Source organism: Myotis yumanensis, unplaced genomic scaffold (assembly GCF_028538775.1).
Source record: "Myotis yumanensis isolate MYYU_CA2020_CCGP unplaced genomic scaffold, mMyoYum1.0.hap1 SCAF_2, whole genome shotgun sequence".
Lineage (NCBI taxonomy): Eukaryota > Metazoa > Chordata > Mammalia > Chiroptera > Vespertilionidae > Myotis > Myotis yumanensis.
Window position 1 is genome coordinate 45,348,519 of NW_027223753.1, and position 9,496 is coordinate 45,358,014.

Below are 9,496 nucleotides of genomic sequence, written 5' to 3' on the forward strand. Positions count from 1 at the left end.
TTGTCTCCTGGTCGCAGAGATGCCTCGGGGCTTCAGATCCGAGCCTTATTTCTCTGCAGACGGCGTGGACGGAGCCGCGTTGAAAGACCCTCACAAATACCGAATCTGTTTTCCTGGTCAATGGTAAACATTATTGTGTCTCAGTAAACATTCCTTCTGGATCAGGGTCCTAAAATAAAACAGGCTGCCGAGAGTGAAATAGTTCAACTTGACAAACAAGAACCAGATAACCGCCGCGGAGCCACGGTAACCTTCGAGGAGAAGAGATTGTGGACCACACAGTCTCCGGGCGGGTCCCTTCTAATCTCCTTTTACAAGGAAAACTAAACGGATCTAAACCTGTTTGTGTGTTGCAGCTATAAAAGTAACAAGTTGTTTCACAGTTGTGTCTGGCTAATCGGTTTTTACACAAACAGCAAATGGTACATGATTTGTGCAAACACATAGAGGTTATTTCTAAATATAGCTGACACTCCTGGGAAAAGGGAAAGGCAGGGCTTCTTGCATTCACTTTTAGCCTCAAGAAGCTGCTGATCCAAGGCTTCTAAATGACATTGGATAACAGGGGCCTCATTCCATCCCTGATCCTTTGTTACTTATAAAATTACTCGCTCATATTTCCGCGCATAGCAGCAATACCGGCCGAGCCTGCGCCCGCAGCTTGACACTCAGCCACAAGCCGCCGCTTAAGATCCGAATGGCTTTTTCCAGCGATGCCTTGGCGGTGGGGTGTAAAGGAGAGAACCGCTGACAACTTCCAGCCTCTTAACCTTGAACTAGCTTAGAGATGGTCCCCTTCCTTTATTTCTGGGAGGGTAGGAGACTCAGATCCAAACCCCCAAACCGGCAGTGCCTGTTTAAAGTCCTGGCGGATGTCTGGGAGACCCCTCTGAAAAGCTCTTTTTGTTTTAAGCTTGGTAAACCGCAAAGGTTTAGAACGGAAGGGAAAATGCAAATCTATATAATGAACGCTAGCGTTGGGGGAGGGCTTGAAACTCATACTTGATGTGACCGAACCTGCGCACCAGCGACGAAAGGCACTACAATTCCTTCTTAAATTGAGATTTAAAGGCAACACTACTGACACCGCTTTTTATTCCACGTAGTGAGGTTTATTTGTAACAAAAGGGGGAAGCGGGTTGATTTTTATGGGGAGGATTTTAGCGTTCGGCTACACACGGGTTTGCACTCCCTCCGACACTTATTTCTAGAAAGTCAATCCAGTTCCGAGGTCTAAGATCCTTAGAGCATCCCAGGGCGGAGTCCCTGAGTGGGGCCCCCCCGCACGCAGCCCCTTGGGGAATGGAGAGTGGATCCCGAGGTCCAAGAAAATGCGAACAAGCAAAATGCATGCATGGGCTGTACAGGGCTCTCGCTGCAATGGCGCACGTGGCCTGTAGGGGGAGACGAGCAGACGGAAAACTTCCCCATTTGTCTCCGAGGGTCCAGCCTCAGCCCTCGGAGGCCTCTCAGACTCCGAGCACGCTGACACCCTTGCTCATCTTCCGGGCCTGGGCCACCCAGGTCAAATATCAAAGAAGCTGTTTTCCTTGGCCTGTCTCCTAGAAGGGACAGAGTCCCGAAGGGGGTTCATCCTAAAGATTGGGAAGCAATCACATTTAGTGATGAGGAAACACTGACTTGGAAGCAATTAAGAGTTATATTTGAGGTTATTTATTTTACGTGGTTTATAGGAAGAGTCTTGGCAGTAAGGGGAACATGAACGGTTGATGTGTGTGTGTTTGGGGGTGGGGTCATTTTAACGTGGGCTCCTTGAACTGTCCTGAGGAGAACGTGATCTGAAAAAAAGCTAGATCCAGAGCCAGGTGTCCATCCGACCATCCCCACCTGTATCTGTGATGGTGGCAAACTGCAGCATTGACTAGTGAGTGGACCCCTCCTTCCTGGGGGCTAGGAGGTTGGTGAGGAGGTTGGAAAGGCATTCTCAGAGTTTCCAGGCTGTGTCATGGGTCTCTGTGTGCCTATTTCAGGGGAGGGAATGACAGGAAGCAGTGGAATCAAAGAGGTCTTGCACAGGGGGTCCGGATCAGGGATTGGGCATTTCCTGACTGTGACCTTGGACACAATGCTTGGTTTCTTCCTCTCCATTTCCTTGCCTCTACAATGACAACGAGGAGCCTGCTGGCAGCTTGGGCTTGCAGAGTTAGGCGAGTCGATATCAGTGGAAAATATTTTATAAACTGGTAAGAGGTAAGGGCACTTGAGATTTTTGGTTTTGTTTTTATGGTTTCTGGGCCGAGAAACAACTCTGTTCAAACACTGCAGTGATTGGCTTGGTTTTGAACAATTCAATTTTAGGTGTGAAAAGCCTGTTTTTCTAAGAGGTCGCAGGACTTATTTTAGCTTCCTGCCTGGAGAAAGGATGGAGCAGAAGAGGCTGGTCAGAGAGAGGTTTAAAACTCTCCTCCTGGTCTTGAGACCTAGATCACACCCTGCCCTAGGCCTGCGGTGCCACCCACCACGAGCAGCCCCAGCTCCAGAGGCCTGGTGTATTTCTTTCCCGCTGAGCTGTCTGCTTTGCTGTTTGCCCCTTTGCTTCCACTATCAAGCAAGTGAAGAAACCTGAGTCCTCCGTTGATAGACTCCCATTAGCGCAAGAGGTGGCCTGGGGGAGAATTAAAGGTAACCAGATCCCAAACCCACAGAAAAGACCACCCTCCCGTTGCCTCCCTCCAACAGTTGGCACAATTACACCCAGAGCCAACTTCTCTCTTAACCGTCACCAACCCCTCCCTGTGCCCTGGTAGGAATGTACAAGCCATTCTTTGCTCCCAGGGGCAAAACTAGCCAAGGAAGGCTGGTGCACAGAACAAAATTTGGAGTGCTGCAAAATAGTCAAGGAGTCATAAGAAAGCATTATCATCTTATTTTTCAAAATAAGAATTAAATTAGTGCCCTCCCTCATTTTAATATAAAACTCAGACCAAAAGCCCTTCTTTTCCGGATGATTTTGGGCTTATGCACACTGCTCTGTCCCATGATGGGCAAGGTGGAGAGGGAGAGGAAACACCTTCATTCCCTTGTCTGAGTCCTCTGGGGCTGAATTTTGGCAGCATCTTCAGAAAAACAGGCCTAGAGAATACCCCCCCCCCTTTTTTTTTTTTTACATAGACCCAGAAGGTTCCAAGACTTCCCCAAGGTCACTCAGAAGCCCTGGTGTGAACTATGGAAATATTCAAGAAAAATTGTTCTCTGCCCAGGAAGGATGTCCCACTTGGGGAAAGAGAAAAAAAGAACAATGGGGCAGAGACTATTGGGAAGAGTGGAAAAGAGAAGAAAAAATACAAATAGAGGCGCTCTGGGCCAAGAAGGACTCAGCCCCGGGAAAGGCGAAGACCCAGCCCCTGGGCGGTCCCTCGGCCCGGGCTCCCGCTGCGCCCCAACCTACTGGCATCTTGCCGCTGGCCCAGCGCCGGGCGGTTCTGCTGGGACCCATGGCTCGATTCCCTTCTGGCATCGTGATTTGGGAGGGGAAGAAAGAAGGCGGGAACCCCAGGCCCCAAGCTTCTCTCGCCCTGCAGGTCACCCGCCCCTGCCACGGCGGTAGGGCGTCTCAGGTCGGTCCCCACGGGCCACCCCTTGCCAGCCCCTCCCACACCCGGTCCGCAGTAGCACAAGCCACCAGGGCTCCGCCTACGAGACTCCAGACCCTCCGCCTAGAGCAGCGGTTCTCAACCTGTGGGTCGCGACCCCTTTGGGGCTCCAACGACCCTTTCACAGGGGTCGCCTAAGACCATCGGAAAACACATATATAATTACATATTGTTTCTGTGATTAATCACTATGCTTTAATTATGTTCAATTTGTAACAATGAAAATACATCCTGCATATCAGATATTTACATTACGATTCATAACAGTAGCAGAATTACAGTTATGAAGTAGCAACGAAAATAATTTTATGGTTGGGGGTCACCACAACATGAGGAACTGTATTAAAGGGTCGCGGCATTAGGAAGGTTGAGAACCACTGGCCTAGAGGGCGAGAAGGGGGAATAGTATTTGAATTAATTAGGGAGGAAACCCATCCCTAAAAGGCACCCACTGCGGGGGAGGGGGCAGCCGGGCGCGGCGGGGACGCTCCTCCACGCCCTATGCAGCGGCACCCCACTTGTCTAGGGAAGCTGGGACACGAAACCAGTCCCCGCGTTATGAAGCTGCGATCTCCGGGGGCCAGGACGAGTTTACTACACTAGTTAGTCCACATCCCTGACGAGTGTTCAGAGGGTTGTGAGGACTTCGGGGACCCGACCAAGGTGGCTGATGGTTAGGAGTGCCCCCAACCCGGGCCTGTTCGCCGGGCCGCCTAGGCGCGCGAAGGTGTCCCCTAGGCCACGCCCGCCCCGACCGCTCCCACTTCGGCGGTCTCGGCATTTGTAATGCTTCCTCCTGGGATCCGGCAACAAGAGCTGCTGGCAGTGCAAGTCTTACTGAAGAGGGGAGCGTTGATGCTTTTCCTCCCGTCCTCCCTTCCACTCTCCTCTCCACAGATGGTAAGCAAGACTCCGTTTTCTCCAAAAGATCGACCACACATTTTGCTGTTTACTCTTTTCCGCAAGGGGAGTGCGCCTAGGATAGCAGGGAGCTTTGCTGTCAGCGCCAAAGCAATCCTAAACCCTGCGTTTTCTCTTCGCTATCAAGCTCCTCTTGGGAGGCAGCACCTCCTCCAGGAAGCCTTCCTCAGCTTCCCAGCTCAGGTTAGCTGCTCCTCCTTGCTGTGCACAAAGGGGATGACCAAAATTATTTGCCTAATAAATTACAAAGTAGAACCATGGGAAATGGGGATGAGGAATCTTGAAGGCTGTTAATTGTGTAAATCAAGTCTTTGTCAAGAGTTTGAGGTCTGTTTTCTTTCCATTCCTTTTCTTCAGTCCCTTTCTTAAAAAAAAATATTGATTTCAGAGAGGAAGGGAGAGGGAGAGAGAAACATCAATGATTAGAGAAAATCGTTGATTGGCTGCCTCCTGCACGCCCCCTACTGGGGATCGAGTCTAAAATCCAGGCATGTGCTCTGACCTCTTGATTCATGAGTCCTCGCTCAACCACTGAGCCACACGGAAGGGGCTTTAGTCCCTTTCCTTATAATAAATACTTTTGTTGTTGTTATTGTTAATCCTCACTCGAGGATATTTTCTCCATTGATTTTCAGAGAGAGTGGAAGGAGGAGGGAGAGATAGAGAAACATTGATGTGAGATACATCAACTGGTTGCCTGTCCCTACCTGCCAGGGATCGGCCTGCAATCGAAGTACATGCCCTTGTATAAACTCCATTTAAAAAACATTTATTAGTCTCTCTCTCTCTCTCTCTCTCTCTCTCTTAGGAAGGAGCATTTGAGATCTTGCTTCCCAGCAATTGTCAGTTTGGGTTCAAATAAACCCACAAAAATTCAGAAAAAGAAAGAAAGAAAGGGAAAGAAAGAAAGAAAGAAAGAAAGAAAGAAAGAAAGAAAGAAAGAAAGAAAGAAAGAAAAGCATTTATTAGAAATCTAAAAAGTATAAGGCACATCAACGTTCATAATATAATGGGATTTTCTGGAATGTTTTCTCTGCCATTGTGAAATTAGTTGAAAACTCTTTCTCCTAAACAAAAATACCAGCAATAAGTTGCATCTCCCACCTAATGGAGAAAACCCTTTAGAGTACCTTCCTCAGCCAGCTTCTGCTTCCATTTTTCCAGTAGAAGAGGAGTCACTTCCTCACAAAATGATCTCTTACACTGAGGGCAGCCTTTCTTCTATAGGACCCTTTTCTTTCCTTAGCAAAGTATAGAGAACTTAGGAGTCATTTGCTTAGATTTTAAAGATGATCATATTATCAGGTGTTGAGTTTCTTTACCTAGAAACACAAAGAATTCACTGTGGTTTGGCTTCTACATTAAAACTACTGGTGGTGGGGCCTGGCTAGGTAGCTGAGTTGGTTAGAGCATCATCCCGATACACCAAGGTTGTGAGTTTGATCCCCAGTCAGGGCACATACAAGAAGCAATGAATGCATAAATAAGTGGAACAACAAAGAGATGTTTCTCTCTCTCTAAACAACAACAACAACAACAACAAACACAATCAATAAATTGTTTGGTTCTTTAGAAAAAAAAACAATTACTGTTGGTGGGGAAAACTGAGCAAAAGTTAAAGCTTTTAACCCGGCCGTGTGGCTCAATGGATAGAGCGCCAGGCTCAGGACCGAAGGGTCCCGGGTTCGATTCCAGTCAAGGGCGCATGCCTGGGTTGCAGGCTCCATCCCCGGTGTGAGGCTTGCAGGAGGTAGCCGATCGATTCTCTCTCATTATTATTATTTTTTTAATATATATTTTTATTGATTTTTTACAGAGAAGAAGGGAGAGGGATAGAGAGTTAGAAACATCGATCAGCTGCCTCCTGCACACCGCCTACTGGGGATGTGCCCGCAACTAAGGTACATGCCCTTGACCAGAATCGAACCTGGGACCCTTCAGTCCGCAGGCCGACGCTCTATCCACTGAGCCAAACCGGTTAGGGCTCTCATTATTGATGTTTCTATCTCTCTCCCCTCCCCTTCCTCTCTGAAATCAATAAAAATATATTTAAAAAATATTTTTTAAAAAAGTTAAAGGTTTTATTTATTTTTTAAAATATATTTTATTGATTTTTTACAGAGAGGAAGGGAGAGAGATAGAGAGTTAGAAACATTGATGAGAGAGAGACATCGATCAGCTGCCTCCTGCACATCTCCTACTGGGGAGATGCCCGCAACCCAGGCACATGCCCTTGACCGGAATCGAACCCGGGACCCCTCAGTCCACAGGCCGACGCTCTATCCACTGAGCCAAACCGGTTTTGGCAAAAAGTTGAGGGTTTTAAAAAGGATCATGATTCTGTATTAAGTCAACATTTTCCAGGAAAGTCGATGGGCCTTGCTCTGATACCCACTTGGAAAGCCATCCCCTAGGGTTGGGTTCAGACTATACTGGTGGTAAAAGTCCTGTGGAATGGTGGTTAGAATCTCATGTTCTTTTTTCTTTTTTTTTTTTTTTTAACAAGAAAACCCTTTAGAGTACCTTCCTCAGCCAGCTTCTGCTTCCATTTTCAAGAAGTTAAAAGAATCATTTAATTCATCTTTCATTTCTGTAATCATTGACATAAAAGTTACCTCTTCTCTGTCAATCATCCGAATCATTCACCATATGAAATTAGGAACTTAGATGTCTTCCCTGGGAAATATTCATGCAGATTCTACTGTTTCATATAGAGAAGAAGAAAAAAGAAGGGAACCCAGATTATTTGGCCACTGCCCTCCAATTGGGATTAAGATAGTTAAGCTCTTTAGTATTTACACATAATGTATTTTTCTTATTTTTATTTCTTGATTTTTAGAGAGAGTGGAAGGGAGGAAAGAGAGAGAAAGAAACATCAGTTTGCTGTTCCACTTATTTATGCATTCATTGGTTATTCTTATATGTGTTCCAACTGGGGATCAAACCTGCAACCTTGGCGTATCAGGGCCATTTGTTAGAGCAGGGCTCTGTATTTTTTATTTTTTACTTTTATTTTTTTTTTGCAAATTTATATCTAGTTTGTGTGGTCCCTATTGATTTAGTCTTTTGTGTAGCCCAGTTAGCTTCTCTGCCATTGTTACAGATCAGACCAGCAAACCATCTTTCAAATTCTACCAACTTGCAAATGTAAATGTTGGTTACAAGAGCAAGGTGGTATCAAGAGCAGCACAAATTAATCACAACCACTGGGAAGCATCTGCTTTATTGATGGTATCTCAACAGCATCACTTTTCCACATACATCAGGAATTATGACTGTATGATAAAGTTGCTCTTGTTGCTGGGGCAAATTGAGTGCAAGAGTTAATAGATTGGATTAAAAGACAAGACTAATTCCTAGTCCTAGTCTTGACATTGAACTTGGAAATATCTGATGGACTCTATATTTGCCCACATAAAAACCACTACTAAAAATTTAGCTGAGAGAAAAAAGAGGACAGAGAGGAATTATAGTATTATAACTATCATTTCAAAATTTCAGCCAGCAGATCTTTTTGAGTAACTTTAAAAATTTAGAGATTTTTAAAGCCTTAATTTTACCTTTGTCTTGATTTAAGATCTCTACTCTTCCAAGATATCTGTCATTCAGACCGCCAGCACTTTGATGACTCCTTTACTCTGATATTGCTAGTTTATATTACAGTTCATGGTAGGAGACTGACTCACCCCCACCACCTCTACCACCACCACCCATGGGGCTTCGTGGGTAACTTGAAGAAGCCCCACGGGAGACTGTTAGTGAATCAATCCATCCTCCACTTTGGGGACCATTGCTCTAGTACAGTATATTCAATATACATACTGAATGGATTGCATTTATTTATCTGTTGCTTTAAAATATTCTTACATAAGTGAGATGGAGTATGAGAAAAAACTTTGTTACAAAAGCTGAAAACTTACTGTGTTTTCAAAAATGATTTCTTTGCTAGAGAGGGTTTATAATTTGAGACTAGAATGATATTCTGGAAAGAGCATGGGCTTTGGATCTGATCATCCTAGGGTCAAATCTTCTTTCTGCCATTTCTTCCTTTTTTTTCTTCTTCTGCCATTTCTTTTTCTTCTTTTTTTTCCTGCCATTTCTTAACTGTGAACTTGATCAAAGTTATTTGGTCTCTCCAAATCTCAGTCTTCTTCATTATAAAATGGGGAATGTAATAGAAGGCTTACTAATGATAATGTATTTGGAGTACTCAAAAATGGTGACCATTATTGCTTTACAGTTTTGCTGATTTTATAGCAGTCATATTTTCATGAAGCTACCTTTATTTTTTCTCTGATATATACCAATAGTTGTCACATTTCATATTTAAAAATGAAGTTGCCGAGACCACTGCTCCTTCCATCTGTTTGAACTAGGTATCATTTTTGTGTTCTCAGAACTTAACAAATGTGAAACAATTTACTCTGTAGTGCCACTTGGTAAATCATTTTTTCACTTCCAGGGCATTTTTCAGTCTTAGGGATGAGAGATCTTGACAATAGTCATTAAAGATATGATAGCACTTTCACAAGAACAAGGACATGTACCTTATGTCTTTGCTGAGCTCTGGTCTAGGTGGACTACTTACATTTTTCTAGATCTACACTAAGATTTCACTAGAAGTTGCTACCTGCCTGGATTGGATCTGATTAGGCAAATACATCATTCTGAACTTGTGAAGACCACCTCGGTTATACTATCAGCTTAATGGGAGGATGTGATGTTATATAGTTAAAAGAGGATGGGAATGAAGTCAGCCCATTGGGGTTTGCTGCCTGGTGACAAGTGGCTGAGTCACTTGAAACTGTAAACCTCAGATCATGATAATCTAGTGGAGACATTAAATGACTGTTTAGTTTACTCACATTAAACCAAACGAGAGAGAGAGAGAGAGAGAGAGAGAGAGAGATGAATGACCATTTAAATGTTAAGTTGCCCTGAGTTCTATTCAATGGCCACAA